Genomic DNA, 17,334 nt, shown 5'->3' with positions numbered 1-17,334 from the left:
CCAATAAGGAAGCTGGAAGGAGGGTGCGCCTCGCCACCGTAGCCCTCTTCATCCTTTTTTAAATTGCACCATGAATTTCCTCTTCCCATTCCAATAACCAACCTTGTTGAAGACCGGTCCGGTATAGGTGACAACAGTGCAGTAATTCTTCAGAAAAGTCTCTATATCTTCCAAAGAAACAAAAGGGTTATAAAGGTGTACCGTTAGCTGGACCTCTGCTCCGGTGTAGAGAAGGCAGAACCTCAGACCATCCAGGCTCTCATCGTTGGCATGCAGTCGGGCATAGTGTTGAGCTGTTTTGCAAACAGAGGCATTAGAAAAAGTCACAGTATAAATACCCTTTTGCTCTTGGTCCTGGTAGCAGAAGATCTCCTGAGGCTTCACACACAGCCCTCCCAAAAGGACGGTATTGGTGATGTACATTAGATTCTTCAGTTCCCGATGACGTTCGTCCACCTCGATACGAATGGTGTTTCTCATCCGGGACTCGCCCGATGCGTAGGTAATTTCAGCCGGCATCTTGTCTTATCTCCGTAGCACTTTTAGGCCAGAAGACACGGACATCCGCCTATTTGATCGCAGCCGGTTGCTCTGGACTAAGCCCTTCCCCAATAGCAGCAAGTGGGTGAAGCCCTCCCGAAGGAAGACGATCCCACAAGGCCAAGAGAGGGGTACCAAAGCACCCGTCAGTCAGACCACCTGGAGTAAACCAATTGGTCTGAGCCAAAAGGCCGAGAAGCGATAACCAGAAATGGTTTGCCGCTTGCAAGGCCACAGGGCTTAAGACAGGCACCCATTGTGGAGAATGACGCAGACACTACCCTGAGGAAGACATTCAAACCAAGTCTGGGCGCATAACAAAAGCGCAGGCGGCTGTTTTTTTTTTTTTTTCCCAGGATTCCACTCCACGCGCTTTTAATTTGCATAGGCCAACCCCTTTTTTGTTAGGCCACCCTCCCCTCACGGTCAAACGCGCTTCAGTACTAGGAAAGAGGCCAGAGGAGCACTGCTCCTACACCGCCCCTCTACTACCCTCCCTAAAAGAAAGGTCTTGCTTTAACTCTCCTGGTGCCAGATATTGTAACCAGGAGGCGAGCATGGCCCACCTGTCTGCTGAGGCTCCCATAGCAGACTGAAGCTGACTACTACTGCGCAGCTGCTACAGACTGTGGGCTGCCCATTGTGACACGTGGTCACATTGTGACACGTGGTCCCATTGTTCCAGGAATAGAACACATCCAAGCATTGTGTTCTATGAATGGCATGATTCCTATCACAGTGTTCCATGGATGGAACACATCCTATTTACTGCAGGCAAGCAGCGCACCTAGCTGCTGCTGCTGCTGCTGCTGCTACAAGCCACTAGAATACCGTCTGTCAGACAGGTGGACGTAGGCCGAACATTCAAATAACTTGCCAGATAAATTGTTGGTTTTCCATTTAATTCATATATGAATTCATTCAAAATTGAACAGTAAATTTCAAAGTTGAAAGGCCACAAGAGGGGGACAATGTTTAAAAAATGAAATGGCATATCATTGCATGAGGGATGTGGTAGGAATTGAATGCTTGAATTAAGGCTGGGGAAGTACTGAGGGGAAGGGGCTGCAGGCTTTGAAGCAGGTGGGTGTGCAGAAATGTAGCTATCCAAAGCCAAACACATTACTGCAGCTTATCACACCTGTACCTACCAAGCAGAAAAGGCAAAGATAGATCGTTATTTAAATGACAGATTGAATACAGTGCAATGCCTTCCATATAGAGGTGAATAGCACTTGCTGTAGTAGAAGAGTTGGTCAAGTTAAATCAAGGCTAAGGAATTGGAAATGTGCAACTTGGACCCCAAAAAACTAATTGCAGTGCAACTACATTTGAAAAAAACATTCAAATAATGCTTTGAAAACACTACTTGTGTATCCTGATTTCAATTCAATCTGTCTTTGGAAACCGCTTAAGAGAGTGAGTGCACCATTCCCAGAGAAACTGCCATACTGGGCTGATACGTGGAGTGAAGTGAGCAAGCTCTTTTTCCATCTCCCTGTTCTAAAAATCCATTTAATATATGGTCCCCAGATAGGGGACGTATCAGATATTAAACTGATAAGAACAGATCACGTTTCAAATAAGCTTTATTAAAATCAGACATACATCATAAAATTCAAACAAATCAACAAAGACTAGAATAAAAATATGACATAAAACAAACAAAATCTGATTTTAAAAACAAGTTAAGTCTTTAAAATGAGTGTAATACATACATATATAAAACTGAATCCTTTTAATTTGTTGAGTCTTATTTTACAATTCATCAGAAAGAAAACATTTCTGTCAGAATAAAATAGTCATCCCCCAATTACATAAAATATGGCTTAAAACAAATCTGATTAAAACACAATTAAGAGCATAAAAAATAATATATGCATGTAATTTACATATGTAAATACGAATTCCAGATTTGTAAACACCATAGCTTTTTTGCTTCTTTGACTCCCATTTTATTACAGTCTCTCAAATAGTAAGTATACATTTCGCACAGAGCCAGTCCAATGCAATCATTTACAGAAATAAAATCACGTTTAAATAGTAATATGTTTCTCACCTTCCATAGATCTTCTTTAAAACAATTAATCATAAGCCATAGGGGGCAGTCCCACATTAGGTGGAACACTGACTCATCTGGTGCAAACCTATCTCTTGGGCATCTAGCACTGGCCACCAGCCCCCTATGGTGCTGAAAAGCTCTTGTTGGGAGGCATTGGTGCACTACCTGCCAGGCTAGATCGTTTTGTGGGTTACTAAGAGCCGGGCAGGCAACGTTGTTCCATATTAGCCGGCATCTAGAGATGGAGAAATTAGATACATCCTCAATCTCTTCATGACCTTTACACATAATTGTTAGTTTCCGTTGGTCATAAAGAAACTGGTGATCCACATGGGCTAAATCATACTCTGTAATGGTGCTCTCAAGGGCCCTGTATTGCTCCTGGGGTGACAAAAGAAAAGGGCAGTTAACATTCATGGTGAAATTTAACTTCCTAAACATGAATCCTCTTATTTTTACTAACCACCTCCCTCCTTAATTTCTCCATTTTGGATCCCCATAGGAAATAAAACATGGGTTTCATGAGCCTTTTTAAGTAAATGGAGTTTGGGGGAAAAACCATAGCAGCGTACAGAATGGGAAGCAAGACCATCTTAATTACAAGAATCTTACCCTCCATTGACAGCTTATGGATTTGCCACAGGGAAATTTTTGGGTTTAATTTATTTAGTACCAAATCCCAGTTTTCTTTACCATCATTTTCTGGATTAAACAAGATGCCCAGAATCTTGATTCCAGTTGTTTGTGTAGGGATCCGAGGGGGGTCTGATTCCCATTGGCCTATTGTCAAGCAGTCACATTTATTAATATTTAACTTAAAACCAGATCCAGCACTAAAAATTTCAGTAATTAAAATTGCTCTGTTAATAGATGCTGAGCTAGTGCCATACACTGATATATCATCCATATAACCAAGAGCTTTAACTTGGTGCCCACCCCCACCTGGAATAAAGATCCCTCTGACCACCTTGTCCTGACGTATCAGGCACAACAGTGGTTCAATGGCGCACACAAATAAAAGTGGGGACATGGGACAACCTTCTTTTACTCCAGAAAGAAGCTCCACTTCCTTAGTTAAAAGCCCATTAATTAAAACCTGTGCACATGACTGTTTATATAAAAGCGATATTTTCTGGATAAATGAATTAGGGAACCCCATCCTTTCTAAAACTTTAAAAAGATAAAAGTGGGAGACCCTATCAAAAGCCTTCATAAAATCCAAGGATAAAATAGCTAATGGCTGTTTTCTGTCTTTCTGATACCAGATCAGATCCCGAATCAAGTTTAAGTGTTCCCAGATTGATCTCCCGGGGACACCACACACCTGATCTGGATGGATCACATGTTTAATAACTGTTTTCAGACGACTGGCAATAATTTTAGCAAGGATTTTATAGTCCATATTTAGCAATGAAATAGGCCTCCAATTCTCCAGTTGTGTTTTATCGCCTTTCTTAATGAGGGTGATCATGCTTTTGCGCCATGAGTTTGGTAAGGAGTCTGCCATAAAGGATTCACTGATCACTTGTAGGAAGTCCGTTTTAATGGAATCCCAAAAACAAAGATAAAATTCAATAGGGAGACCATTGGACCCTGGAGCCTTGCCTTTACCAAAACTCCTTAGGGCCTCTTCAATCTCAGTTGGTAAAACATCTTTTTCTAAAAACACCTGGTCATCTTTGTTTAAAAACTGAGATAAAACATTAAGATTTCCTACAAGGGTAGTTTCGTCAATCTATTTGGTATTAAAAAGATCACTATAAAAATTAAGTTTTGTCTAAAATGCCGTTAGTGGAGGTTTCTCCTTCCAATTCCACAATTACTTGTTTTTTGTCATTTACTTTTTTAAAGAAAAACCTTGAACATGACTCACCCTCTTCTAAGAATTTCACACGAGCATTAAATATCACCTCTTTACCTTTTTGTTCCAGGAATTGGTGGATTTCAGTTTGAATCTTGGCCATCTTACCATCCACACCAGGCACACCCACTCCTTAAGCGTATGGAGAGTCTGCAGCCTGACATTAAAATCTCTAAAACATTTCCTTTTTTCACGTGCCTTTCTTTTACCCACTTTAATAAAAAATTCTTTAATCCGGGTTTTTACACATTCCCACCACCCCAGCATACTCTGTTTTGGGTGTTTCCTCCTCCTCCAAGATTCATATTTTGCAACAAAATCCGCTCTTACCAATTCGTCTAATATGAGTACATTTAATTTCCATATACCCCTACCCACATTTGCATCCCCAGGAACATGCAAGCTGGCATGTAGCAGTGCATGGTCAGAAAAGATGTTTTCCATTAAGCCTGGGTTCCTAGATTTAAAAACATCATTATAACATAAAATAAAATAAATATGAGAGGACAGCCCTCTACCCCTCCATGTGTATCCTGGATCAGAAGGGTTGGACTTCCTCCATACATCCAATAACTTAAAGTCTGCCACCAGGTGTTTTAACAGACTTGAGGTTTTGTCTGTTCCTCTAGCACCATCACCTCCACTCCGCCCTTCTCCCAACATGACACAATTAAAATCCCCTCCCATTATTACTGGGGATGGACCTGTTAAAAACAAAGATATGTCATTAAAAAGGGAAGCCCACTCATTTTTCTCTGGGGATGCATAAATATTCATAAAACGACATGTAAAACCATTTAAAACAACATGGGTAAATAAGGCACGGCCTGGAACAATTTCAGTAACTGATAAAACATTTGCATTCTGGGTTTTAAATAAAATCCCAACCCCCGCAGCTTTATTGTCATTGGACCCTGACCAGACAGAGGGTCCTGCTGTCCAGTCTTTGTTTAGGTTGGGATATGATAGTCCATGATCAATACTGCATTCCTGCAGGAAAAAAACCTCAAAGTTCAAAGTCATTAACCATGCAAACAAAGCAGCCCTCCTGACGGGCTCTTTAAACTTCTCACATTTAGTGAGGCAACCCGGATCTCTGCCATATTAAGTCTTTTTTAATGATTCCAGACTCTCTGAATCAGACTCACACAGTTGTGATATGGCAGGTGAAAGTGAAGACATAATCCGTAGGCTGGCGGTATCATCGGAGTCCGTGTATTCCTCTATTAAATTAGTCCCTTCTGGGCTGAGAAGATTGACTGTAGTAGCCAGAAAGAATTTACAGATTGACTCAGGCGAACTCTGCTCTCCCTGAGCCTCCTCACGGCTCCGCTTACCACTGGCACTGGTTTCCATCCGGTCCTCCAGGGCCACCAAGACTCGTCCAGGTTTTGCAGCAGAAGGAACGTCCACAACCTCACCAGGGACACCTACAGACGCTCTCTCCGGGACGAGATGATCAACAGGTTCAGCACTAGGGTCACCATCTGGCGTGCGACCTTCACCCTCCGGACAGACATCAGGACATCCCTCTGGATCGGCATCCGGGCGGTCCTCCGGACAGGTTTCTGGGCAGACATCAGATCCAACATCAGCGTGGTCATCAACAGGGGCCTCCATATGGACGTCTGGATCGATATCTGGATGGATATCTGGAATGGCACCAACCGCTCTGGATTTCCGCCTCTTTTTTGGATCCTTTTTGGATCTCCTCTGTGGCAGTGCCATCTCCTCGCCAGGCAGAACCTGGACACCTGCAGGAGTAGGCAGGGGTACAGCCTTGGCTGTGGGAGCTGGGCCATCTGGCATGGGTACTGTACAAGCTTCAACTGAGTCAGACTGTATTATACCCGCAAGTACACAAAGGAAAACATTTTTTTGTCAGCTCACCAAACCGTAGCAAATGCGAAGTCTGGAGGAATGCAATCAATCCTGGGCGGTGCAGGGAGCTTGGATTCCAGAAAATCTTGTAGACACAATACTTAGGAGATGTTCCAGCAACTTCGACCAAAGGATGGTTAAAATCAAAAGACTTTATTCCAAAAAAATGATTAAAAACAGAATAGATGCATAAAAAACATATGGTTCACCAATGTGACAGACGCTTACGCGTTTCGGACTAGAGGGTCCTTACTCATAGCTTAACATCTTACAAATAAACATATACCTATATACACTTGCTGGCTGAAGTAAAGTGGGAGGGAAATAAAATGGGCGGAGGTCCACAGTAGCAGGAAGGGAGGATTTTCTCCACCATACCATAAAGCATTGTATCTGAACATGGAGGAAATCACCACATCATCTTAATCATATATATATATAAAAGATCAGATTTTAAATTCATGCCTGCGGGATATCGTGTTTTTAACTTTAAAATCCACATTGCTTCTTTACGCTGCAATTCCTTTTTTCTATCACCTCCCCTCTTGGGGTTTGGGACAGTTTCTATTACATTAACCCTGCAAGTACTGACATCTCCTCCATGTACAGAAACAAAATGCTGAGAGGCTCCCGAGGGACTCCTTGTAGTTTTATTACATGAATCATAAAGATGTTCAGAAATCCTTTTGCGAAGAGAACGTGTGGTGTTGCCCACATATTGAATAAAGCATGTTTCACATGTTATTAATTAAACAACATATGTGGAACTACAGTTGGCAAACATATTTATGACATATTCATTTTTTGTAACTGGATTTAAATGTAGACGTATTATACATGTATTTACATAAACCGCATGATCTTATTCCACAACGATAGCTACCAGAGACAGATAACCAGCTTGAATTATTTTCTGATGAAAAACACAAAGTGTGATCACTGGGGGACAAAATATTCGCAATTGTAGTTCCTTTTTTAGGAATAAAATTGCAGCCTTTATCCAATATAGTTCTCAAAGTTGGATCCACCCGTAAAATAGGTAGATTTGATTTAATAATTTCCGTTATTTGATTAAATTGGTCACTATATTTAGTAATAAAAACTGGTTTCTCCTGAAAATTACTAAATTTTGATTTTATTTCCAAATAATCATCTCTAGTTTTTCTTTCTGCTACAATTTTACCCCTATTAATTTGATGCTTGCGATATCCTCTAGTCTTTAATCGTTCGTCAATTACTTCACATTCCTGTCTGTAAAATGAATCAGTTGTGCAGCACCTCTTAGCACGCACAAATTCACCTACTGGGAGATTATTAATGACATGTTTGGGATGGTTGCTGCTAGCATGCAACAAAGAATTACCTGATTGCGGTTTTCTATATAAACATACTTCAACCCTAAAATCTGCTTCATTTCCAATCAACATCATGTCAAGAAAAGCAATTTGTTCCTTATTCATATGATATGTAAATTTTAGATTATGATTATTAGTATTAAGGAATTTTATGAATTCTTTTATATTATCAATATGTTTGCCAACTGTAGTTCCACATATGTTGTTTATTTAATAACATGTGAAACATGCTGTATTCAATATGTGGGCAACACCACACGTTCTCTTCGCAAAAGGATTTCTGAACATCTTTATGATTCATGTAATAAAACTACAAGGAGTCCCTCGGGAGCCTCTCAGCATTTTGTTTCTGTACATGGAGGAAATGTCAGTACTTGCAGGGTTAATATAATAGAAACTGTCCCAAACCCCAAGAGGGGAGGTGATAGAAAAAAGGAATTGCAGCGTAAAGAAGCAATGTGGATTTTAAAGTTAAAAACACGATATCCCGCAGGCATGAATTTAAAATCTGATCTTTTATATATATATGATTAAGATGATGTGGTGATTTCCTCCATGTTCAGATACAATGCTTTATGGTATGGTGGAGAAAATCCTCCCTTCCTGCTACTGTGGACCTCCGCCCATTTTATTTCCCTCCCACTTTACTTCAGCCAGCAAGTGTATATAGGTATATGTTTATTTGTAAGATGTTAAGCTATGAGTAAGGACCCTCTAGTCCGAAACGCGTAAGCGTCTGTCACATTGGTGAACCATATGTTTTTTCTGCATCTATTCTGTTTTTAATCATTTTTTGTAATAAAGTCTTTTGATTTTAACCATCCTTTGGTTGAAGTTGCTGGAACATCTCCTAAGTATTGTAATATACCCGCAGTTATGTCCGCAAAGCTCACACCAGTGACTACTGAGCTTGTCCTGCTGGCACCAGCAGGGGGTCCTGCGGAACTAGCCGCAGATGCTCTAGAGCCACCACGAGACCTTGTCTGCATCGGACAATTGCTGAACAGGTGAGTGGACTGTCCGCAACCACTGCAGGTTTTTTCGCCCTTGCAGTCCTTTGAGGCATGACCCCAGTTACCACAGTTGTGGCATTGACTCATCCGCTCATTTTTGCACTCTGCATGTGACCGAGGTCGCCACATTTCCGGCATCTGAACGGCTGTCCGTTGTAGAAAAGGTAGCCATGATCTTTCCCCAGCACCACTGTGGAGAGGGGGGTGCATAAGGCCTTCTACACCCCCTGGTTCAGGTTTAAAGCACACCATAAAGCGTCTCTTTCCGTTCCAGAAACCGCTTCGCCCTTTGACATTCCCTGTGTGCCTTACAGATGTACAGTATCTGTTCAGGAATAGTTCAATATCCTCTACGGAGACATGAGGGTTGAACATATGCACCACGAGGGGAACGTCCAGTTTGCCATACAAACCCGTGAAAACCACTCCATCCAACAGCTTGCTGTAGCGCTCGCCCTTGACACGCTCATAAAAGTTTTGACAGACCACCTTGGTGGTAAGCATTAATATGTACGTGTTCTGCCCCTTTTCCTGCAGATAGTACACCTCGCTCTCCTTCACGCCCAGCAGATCCCTCAGAATCTGCAGATAAAACTCTCGAGGGTTATCATATCCCACATGGTTAGCTGTTACCTCGATCTTAATTGAGTTCCGAATCTGGCCGGCGCCAGACGAAAACTGAAATGTGCACGGCATCTCAGCAGGCTAAAGGCTTACCGTTTCCATGGGCTCGGCCTTTCGCCAGGGGATCGCAACTCGTTGCAATGGGATTAATCCAGCTCCCTTATAGCAGCAGGGGGTGAATCCCACCATAAGTGAGACGATCCCCCCCAGGCCAAGGAGCCGGGTACCCCAAGCACCTATCAGCCAAGACCAAGGCAGCAACAGTTAAGTTACTACACTTGATTTTAGCCAAAAGGCCGAGAAGCGATAACCAGAAATGGTTTGCCGCTTGCAAGGCCACAGGGCTTAAGACAGGCACCCATTGTGGAGAATGACACACACTACCCTGAGGAAGACATTCAAACCAAGTCTGGGTGCATAACAAAAGCGCAGGCGGCTGATTTTTTTTTTTTTTTCCCAGGATTCCACTCCACGCGCTTTTAATTTGCATAGGCCAACCCCTTTTTTGTTAGGCCACCCTCCCCTCACGGTCAAACGCGCTTCAGTACTAGGAAAGAGGCCAGAGGAGCACTGCTCCTACACCGCCCCTCTACTACCCTCCCTAAAAGAAAGGTCTTGCTTTAACTCTCCTGGTGCCAGATATTGTAACCAGCGAGCGAGCGAGCACCCCCCCCACCTGTCTGCTGAGGCTCCCTCAGCAGACTGAAGCTGACTACTACTGCGCAGCTGCTACAGACTCTGGGCTGCCCATTGTGACACTTGTTCCCATTCTTCCAGTGATCCAAAGTGTTCCAGGAATGGAACACATCCAAGCATTGTGTTCTATGAATGGAATGAATCCTATCATAGTGTTCCATGGATGGAACACATCCTATTTACTGCAGGCAAGCAGCGCACCTAGCTGCTGCTGCTACAAGCCACTAGAATACCGTCTGTCAGACAGGTGGACGTAGGCCGAACATTCAAATAACTCGCCAGATAAATTGTTGCTTTTCTATTTAATTCATATATGAATTCATTCAAGATTGAACAGTAAATTTCAAAGTTGAAAGGCCACAAGAGGGGGAAAAAGTTTCAAAAATGAAATGACATATCATTGCATGAGGGATGTGGTAGGAATTGAATGCTTGAATTAAGGCTGGGGAAGTACTGAGGGGAAGGGGCTGCAGGCCTTGTAGCAGGTGGGTGTGCAGAAATGTAACTATCCAAAGCCAAACACATTACTGCAGCTTATCACATCTGTACCTACCAAGCAGAAAAGGCCAAGATAGATCGTTATTTAAATGACAGATTGAATACAGTGCAATGCCTTCCATATAGCGGTGAATAGCACTTGCTGTAGTAGAAGAGTTGGTCAAGTTAAATCAAGGCTAAGGAATTAGAAATGTGTAACTTGGACCCAAAAAAACTAATTGCAGAGCAACTACATTTGAAAAAAGCATTCAAATAATGCTTTGAAAACACTACTTGTGTATCCCGATTTCAATTCAATCTGTCTTTGGAAACCGCTTAAGAGAGTGAGTGCACCATTCCCAGAGAGACTGCCGATACTGAGATGATGCGTGGGGTGAAGTGAGCAAGCTCTTTATCCATCTCCCTGTTCTAAAAATCCATTTAATATATGGTCCCCAGATAGGGGACGTATCAGATATTAAACTGAAAAGAACAGATTTTTGCGTTTATATTTAAAATATCGTAGTCTTTATCTTTTCTTCAGAACTTTAGAATAGCATCTTCCAAAGGTGATAGTTCCATGTACTTAGGGCTTTTTTCTTACCAAGCCTCTTCACATCAAGTAGATAATACATATATAATTCACTCAGTGCCAGCCTGATACAGTCTTTGACTTCTATGTGGTCCTTTTTGAACACCAATATGTTTCGGGTCTTCCATAAAGCATTTTTGATGCAATTCAGTGTGCACCATAAAACTTTCTTTTTCTTCAGGCATGCTTGAAAAAATCCCATACAGAACCACTTCATGGCTTAAAAAATTAAGACCAGACACAAATTTTAATATTTCACCACTTTCCTTCCAAACTTGCTGTGCAAAGTCGCAATTCCAGATAAGGTGCATAGTAGTTTCATCATTATTTCACTGATGCCTGGGACATGTCTGAATATTACTCAATCTTCGTTTGTACTGAAAATCACGGGTTGGCAGACATTCCTGCATGATCATCCAAGCTATGTCTTTATGTTGGTTGGTTAAGTAAGGTGCATTTACTATTTTCCATACTTTTGCCACTCTGTTGAAGGAATAGTAGCTTATGGGCGTCATAACTTCTTGCTTTCTTATTTCTCTCAGCAATTTCCTTGGGTTTTTCAGTGTTTCTATATCCAAGGATTCCAAGTTATACATCCTAACAACTTTCTCCAAGATGACATATTGATTTGGAGGAGATAACAACACCTGGGACGTTAAAGGGATAGACACCCATTTCCGTCTTCTAAAAATATGGCCAGCTGCATATCTTAAAAAATGCGCCCAGGGGCCAAAATTAGACATATTCTTAAAACAGAGACTAAAAAACTTAGAGTATAAAAACAATTTAACATTAGGAATGTCTTTGCCACCTAGATGGTGCGACTTATGCATGATTTCTCGTTTAACTTTTTCAAACTTGGAACTCCATATAAATTCGAACAACATTCTTTGCAGTTTTTTTGCGACAAGGTCACTTGGAGGGTAAACATAGCTGAGATAAAGCATAATAGGTAATAGAAGGGCTTTAATAATTAAAACTTTGCCTTCAATTGTCAACTTTCTCAACTTCCAGAAGTCTATTTTCTTCTGAACCTTCTCTCTTACCCCGTCCCAGCTCTTCATGCCATCATTACGTTGATCAAAAATAACACCCAAAATTTTTATCTTCTCTGACTGAATTGGTAGGTCAGGGATGGACACATCAGAACAATTTCCTCTGGTAAAGCAATCACATTTTCCGATGTTTAATTTAACCCCTTCACGACCTTTGACGCCACGTAGGCATCATGAAAAGTCGTGTCAGAACGACCCATGACGCCTATGTGGCGTCATGATTTTAAAGCCCCCCTGCGGGTCGGGTGACCTAGGTCACTGAAAGGTCACCTGACCCGCAGATACAGGGGGCTTTGTTCTTCGCCACAGGGGGCGTGGCTTCGCCCCCACGTGGCTACGATCGCTCTGATTGGCTGTTAAAAGTGAAACAGCCAATCAGAGCGATAGTAATATTTCATCAATGAAAATTGATGAAATATTACAATCCAGCCATGGCCGATGCTGCTGTAGCATCGGACATGGCTGGAGACACCGATTCCACCCCCCCACCGGCGATCGCCCCCCCCGCAACTGAATGACAGCGGCGATCTGCCGCCGCTGTCATCATCTGCCCCCCCTCCCATGCACTCCGCTCAACACCAGCTTCCGATCCCCCCTCACCCACTCTCACCTCCCCCGGCACCTTCTAAGTCCCCCTGTCGCTCCCGGTGTCCGGCGGGTCCGGTTCATGGGCGCCGCCATCTTAGAAAATGGCGGGCGCATGCGCAGTGCGCCCGCCCGAATCTGCCGGCTGCAGATTCCATTCTTTCATTTTGATCACTCTCACAGTGATCAAAATGAAAGAAAAAGTAAATAAACCCCCCGATTATCACCCCCATAGGTAGGCAGAACTAATAAAATAAAGAAAATATTTTTATTTTTATTTTTCCATTAGGGTTAGGGTTGAAAAGAGGGTTAGGGTTGAAAAGAGGGTTAGGGATAGGGTTGAAAAGAGGGTTAGGGTTGAAAAGAGGGTTAGGGTTGAAAAGAGGGTTAGGGTTGAAAAGAGGGTTAGGGTTAGGGTTGGAAAGAGGGTTAGGGTTAGGGTTGGAAAGAGGGTTAGGGTTGGAAAGAGGGTTAGGGTTAGGGTTGGAAAGAGGGTTAGGGTTAGGGTTGGAAAGAGGGTTAGGGTTGGAATTAGGGTTAGGGTTGGAATTAGGGTTAGAATTAGGGTTAGGGTTGGAATTAGGGTTAGCGTTGGAATTAGGGTTAGGCTTGTGGTTAGGGATGTGTTGGGGTTAGGGCTGTGGTTAGGCGTGTGTTGCGGTTAGGGTTGGAGTTAGAATTGAGGGGTTTCCACTGTTTAGGCACATCAGGGGGTCGCCAAACGCGACATGGTGCAACCATTGATTCCAGCCAATTTTGCGTTCAAAAAGTCAAACGGTGCTCCCTCCCTTCCAAGCCCTGACGTGTGCCCAAACAGTGGTTTACCCCAACATATGAGGTATCAGCGTACTCAGGAAAAATTGCACAACAACTTTTGGGGACTAATTTCTCGTGTTACCCTTGGGAAAATAAAAAATTGGGGGCTAAAAAATTATTTTTGTGGAAAAAAATGATTTTTTCATTTTCACGTCTCTGCATTATAAACTTCTGTGAAGCACTTGGGGGGTTCAAAGTGCTCACAACACATCTTACATACATTCCTTGGAAGGTCTAGTTTCCAAAATGGGGTCACTTGTGGGGGGTTTCCACTGTTTAGGCACATCAGGGGCTCTGCAAACGTAATGACGACCGCAGACTATTCCATCAAAGTCTGCATTTCAAAACGTCACTACTTCCATTCCGAGCCTTGACGTGTGCCCAAACAATGGTTCCCCCCCACATATGGGGTACCAGCGTACTCAGGACAAACTGGACAACAACTTTTGGGGTCCAATTTCTCCTGTTACCCTTGTGAAAATAAAAAATTGCGGGCTAAAAAATCATTTTTTGAGGAAAAAAAAGATTTTTTATTTTCACGGTTCTGCGTTATAAACTTCTGTGAAGCACTTGGGGGTTCAAAGTGCTGCTCACCACACATCTAGATAAGTTCCTTGGTGGTCTAGTTTCCAAAATGGGGTCACTTGTGGGGGGTTTCCACAGTTTAGGCACATCAGAGGCTCTGCAAACGTAACATGATGCCCGCAGACCATTCGATCAAGTCGGTATTTCAAAACGTCACTACTTCCCTTCCGAGCCCCGACATGTGCCCAAACAATGGTCCTTCCCCACATATGGGGTATCAGCATACTCAGGACAAACTGGACAACAACTTTTGGGGTCCAATTTCTCCTGTTACCCTTGTGAAAATAAAAAATTGCGAGGAAAAAAATTTTTTTTATTTTCATGGCTCTGCGTTACAATCTTCTGTGAAGCACTTCGGGGTTCAAGGTACATCAAGGGCTCTGCAAATGTAACATGATGCCCGCAGACCATTCCATCAAAGTCTGCATACCAAAACGTCACTACTTCCCTTCCGAGCCCTGACGTGTGCCCATACAGTGGTCATCCCCCACATATGGGGTATCAGCGTACTCAGGACAAACTGGACAACAACATTTGGGGTCCAATTTCTCCTGTTACCCTTGTGAAAAAAAAATTGCGTGCTAAAATTCATTTTTTTAGGGAAAAAAATGATTTTTTATTTTCACGGCTCTGCATTATAAACTTCTGTGAAGCACTTAGGGGTTCAAGGTGCTCACCACACATCTAGATAAGTTCCTTGGGGGGTCTAGTTTCCAAAATGGGGTCACTTGTGGGGGGTTTCTACTGTTTAGGCACACAGGGGCTCAGCAAATGTAACATGACGCCCGCAGACCATTCCATCAAAGTCAGCATTTCAAAATGTCACTACTTACCTGCTGAGCCCCAACGTGTGCCCAAACAGTGGTTCCCCCCACATATGGGGTACCAGCGTACTCAGGACAAAGTGGACAACAACTTTTGGGGTCCAATTTATCCTAGTACCCTTGTGAAAATAAAAAATTGCCAACTAAAAAAAATTTTTTTAGCAAAAAAAAAAGATTTTTTATTTTCACTGCTCTGCATTATAAACTTCTGTGAATCACCTGGGGGTTCAAAGTGCTCACTATGCATCTAGATAAGTTCCTTAGGGGGTCTAGTTTCCAAAATGGGGTCATTTGTGGGGGAGCTCCAAAGTTTAGGCACACAGGGGCTCTCCAAACACGACATGGTGTCCGCTAACGATTGGAGCTAATTTTCATTTCAAAAAGTCAAATGGCGCTCATTCCCTTCTGCGCCCTGCCGTGCACCCAAACAGTGCCCCCCCCACATATGGGGTACCAGCATACTCAGGACAAACTGGACAACAACTTTTGGGGTCCAATTTCTCCTGTTACCCTTGTGAAAATAAAAAATAGCGTGCTAAAAAAATCATTTTTGAGGAAAAAAAATGATTTTTTATTTTCACTGCTCTATGTTATAAACTTTTGTGAAGCACTTGGGGGTTCAAAGTGCTCACTACAAATCTAGATAAGTTCCTTAAGGGGTCTAGTTTCCAAAATGGTGTCACTTGTGGGGGAGCTCCAATGTTTAGGCACACAGGGGCTCTCCAAACGCAACATGGTGTCCGATAACGATTGGAGCGAATTTTCCCTTCAAAAAGTCAAATGGCGCTCCTTCCCTTCTGGGTCCTGCCGTGCACCCAAACAGTGGTTTATGACCACATATGAGGTATCGGTGTACTCAGGAGAAATTGCCCAACAAATTTTAGGATCCATTTTATCCTGTTGCCCATGTGAAAATGAAAAAACTGAGGCTAAAAGATAATTTTTGTGGAAAAAAAGTACTTTTTTTTTTACGGATCAATTTGAGAAGCACCTGGGGGTTCAAAGTGATCACTATGCATCTAGATAAGTTCCTTGGGGGGTCTAGTTTCCAAAATGGGGTCACTTGTGGGGGAGCTCCAGTGTTTAGGCACACAGCGACTCTCCAAACGCGACATGGCAAGCGCTAAATATTCCAGCATATTTTCCATTCAAAAAGTCAAATGGCACTCCTTCCCTTCTGAGCCCTGCCGTGCGCCCAAACAGTGGTTTTTGACCACATATAAGGTATCGGTGTACTCAGGGGAAATTGCCCAACAAATTTTAGGATCCATTTTATCCTGTTGCCCATGTGAAAATGAAGAAATTGATGCTGAAAGAAAATTTTGGTTGGAAAAATTAAAATGTCCTTTTTTCCCTTCCATGTTGCTTTAGTTCCTGTGAAACACCTAAAGGGTTAATAATCTTCTTGAATGTAGTTTTGAGTAGCTTGAGGGGTGCAGTTTTTAGAATGGTGTCACTTTTGGGTATTTTCTGCCGTATAGACCCCTCAAAGTGACTTCAAATGTGAGGTGGTCCCTAAAAAAAATGGTTTTGTAAATTTTGTTGTAAAAATGAGAAATCACTGGTCAACTTTTAACCCTTATAACTTCCTAACAAAAAAATATTTTGCTTCCAAAATTGTGCTGATGTAAAGTAGACATGTGGGAAATGTTATTTAGTAACTATTTTGTGTCACATAACTCTCTAGTTTAACAGAATAAAAATTCAAAATTTGAAAATTGCGAAATTTTCAAAATTTTCGCCAAATTTCTGATTTTTTCACAAATAAACGCAAAAATTATCAATCTAAATTTACCACTAACATGAAGCCCAATATGTCACGAAAAAACAATCTCAGAATCGCTAGGATGCGTTGAAGCGTTCCAGAGTTATTACCTCATAAAGGGACACTGGTCAGAATTGCAAAAAATGGCCAGGTCATTAAGGTCAAAATAGGCTGGGTCATGAAGGGATTAAAGGCTGAGGCTTGACAGAAAAAATGCGTGGTTCTTATAGCTCTCCTTAGTGCAGCAGGGGATGAGCAAAAAATAGTAATGTCGTCCATGTAACCCATTACTTTAAAATATCTTCCATGTCCACCGGGGATAGGGACACCTTTGACCACTTTATCTTCTCTCAGCATGGATAGGAGAGGCTCAATTGCACATATAAACAGAACTGGAGACAAAGGGCAGCCTTGCTTCACACCCGAGTGCAAGAAGACTTCTTTTGATAAAAAAACATTTACTAAAATTTTACTAAAAGAGTCTTTATACAAAAGTGCTATTTGCTTAATAAAGATTTCAGGGAAGCCCATTTTTCTTAAAACCAACCATAAAAACTGATGAGACACACGATCAAAGGCCTTCTGAAAATCCAATGATAAAAT

At 42.3% G+C, this 17,334-nt stretch overlaps 1 protein-coding gene, 1 non-coding gene and 1 pseudogene across 2 annotated transcripts in view; all 3 read right to left on the bottom strand.

Moving 5' to 3' along the window:
- LOC141094652 (uncharacterized) overlaps window positions 1-17,334 on the bottom strand; it is an 803,576-nt gene that overhangs the window by 596,326 nt on the left and 189,916 nt on the right. The gene's annotated exons all lie outside the window — the stretch shown is intronic.
- Window positions 1,959-2,146, bottom strand: LOC141094961 (U2 spliceosomal RNA). Its single transcript, XR_012233225.1, has one exon. It is a non-coding gene; the product is annotated as a U2 spliceosomal RNA (small nuclear RNA).
- Window positions 10,853-11,030, bottom strand: LOC141095008 (U2 spliceosomal RNA; annotated as a pseudogene).

This window comes from Dendrobates tinctorius, unplaced genomic scaffold, assembly GCF_039654945.1.
Source record: "Dendrobates tinctorius isolate UK_male_01 unplaced genomic scaffold, ASM3965494v1 ptg000065l, whole genome shotgun sequence".
Classification (NCBI taxonomy): domain Eukaryota; kingdom Metazoa; phylum Chordata; class Amphibia; order Anura; family Dendrobatidae; genus Dendrobates; species Dendrobates tinctorius.
Note: the sequence above shows the minus strand (reverse complement) of the source record. Positions and strands in the feature narration are given on the sequence as shown.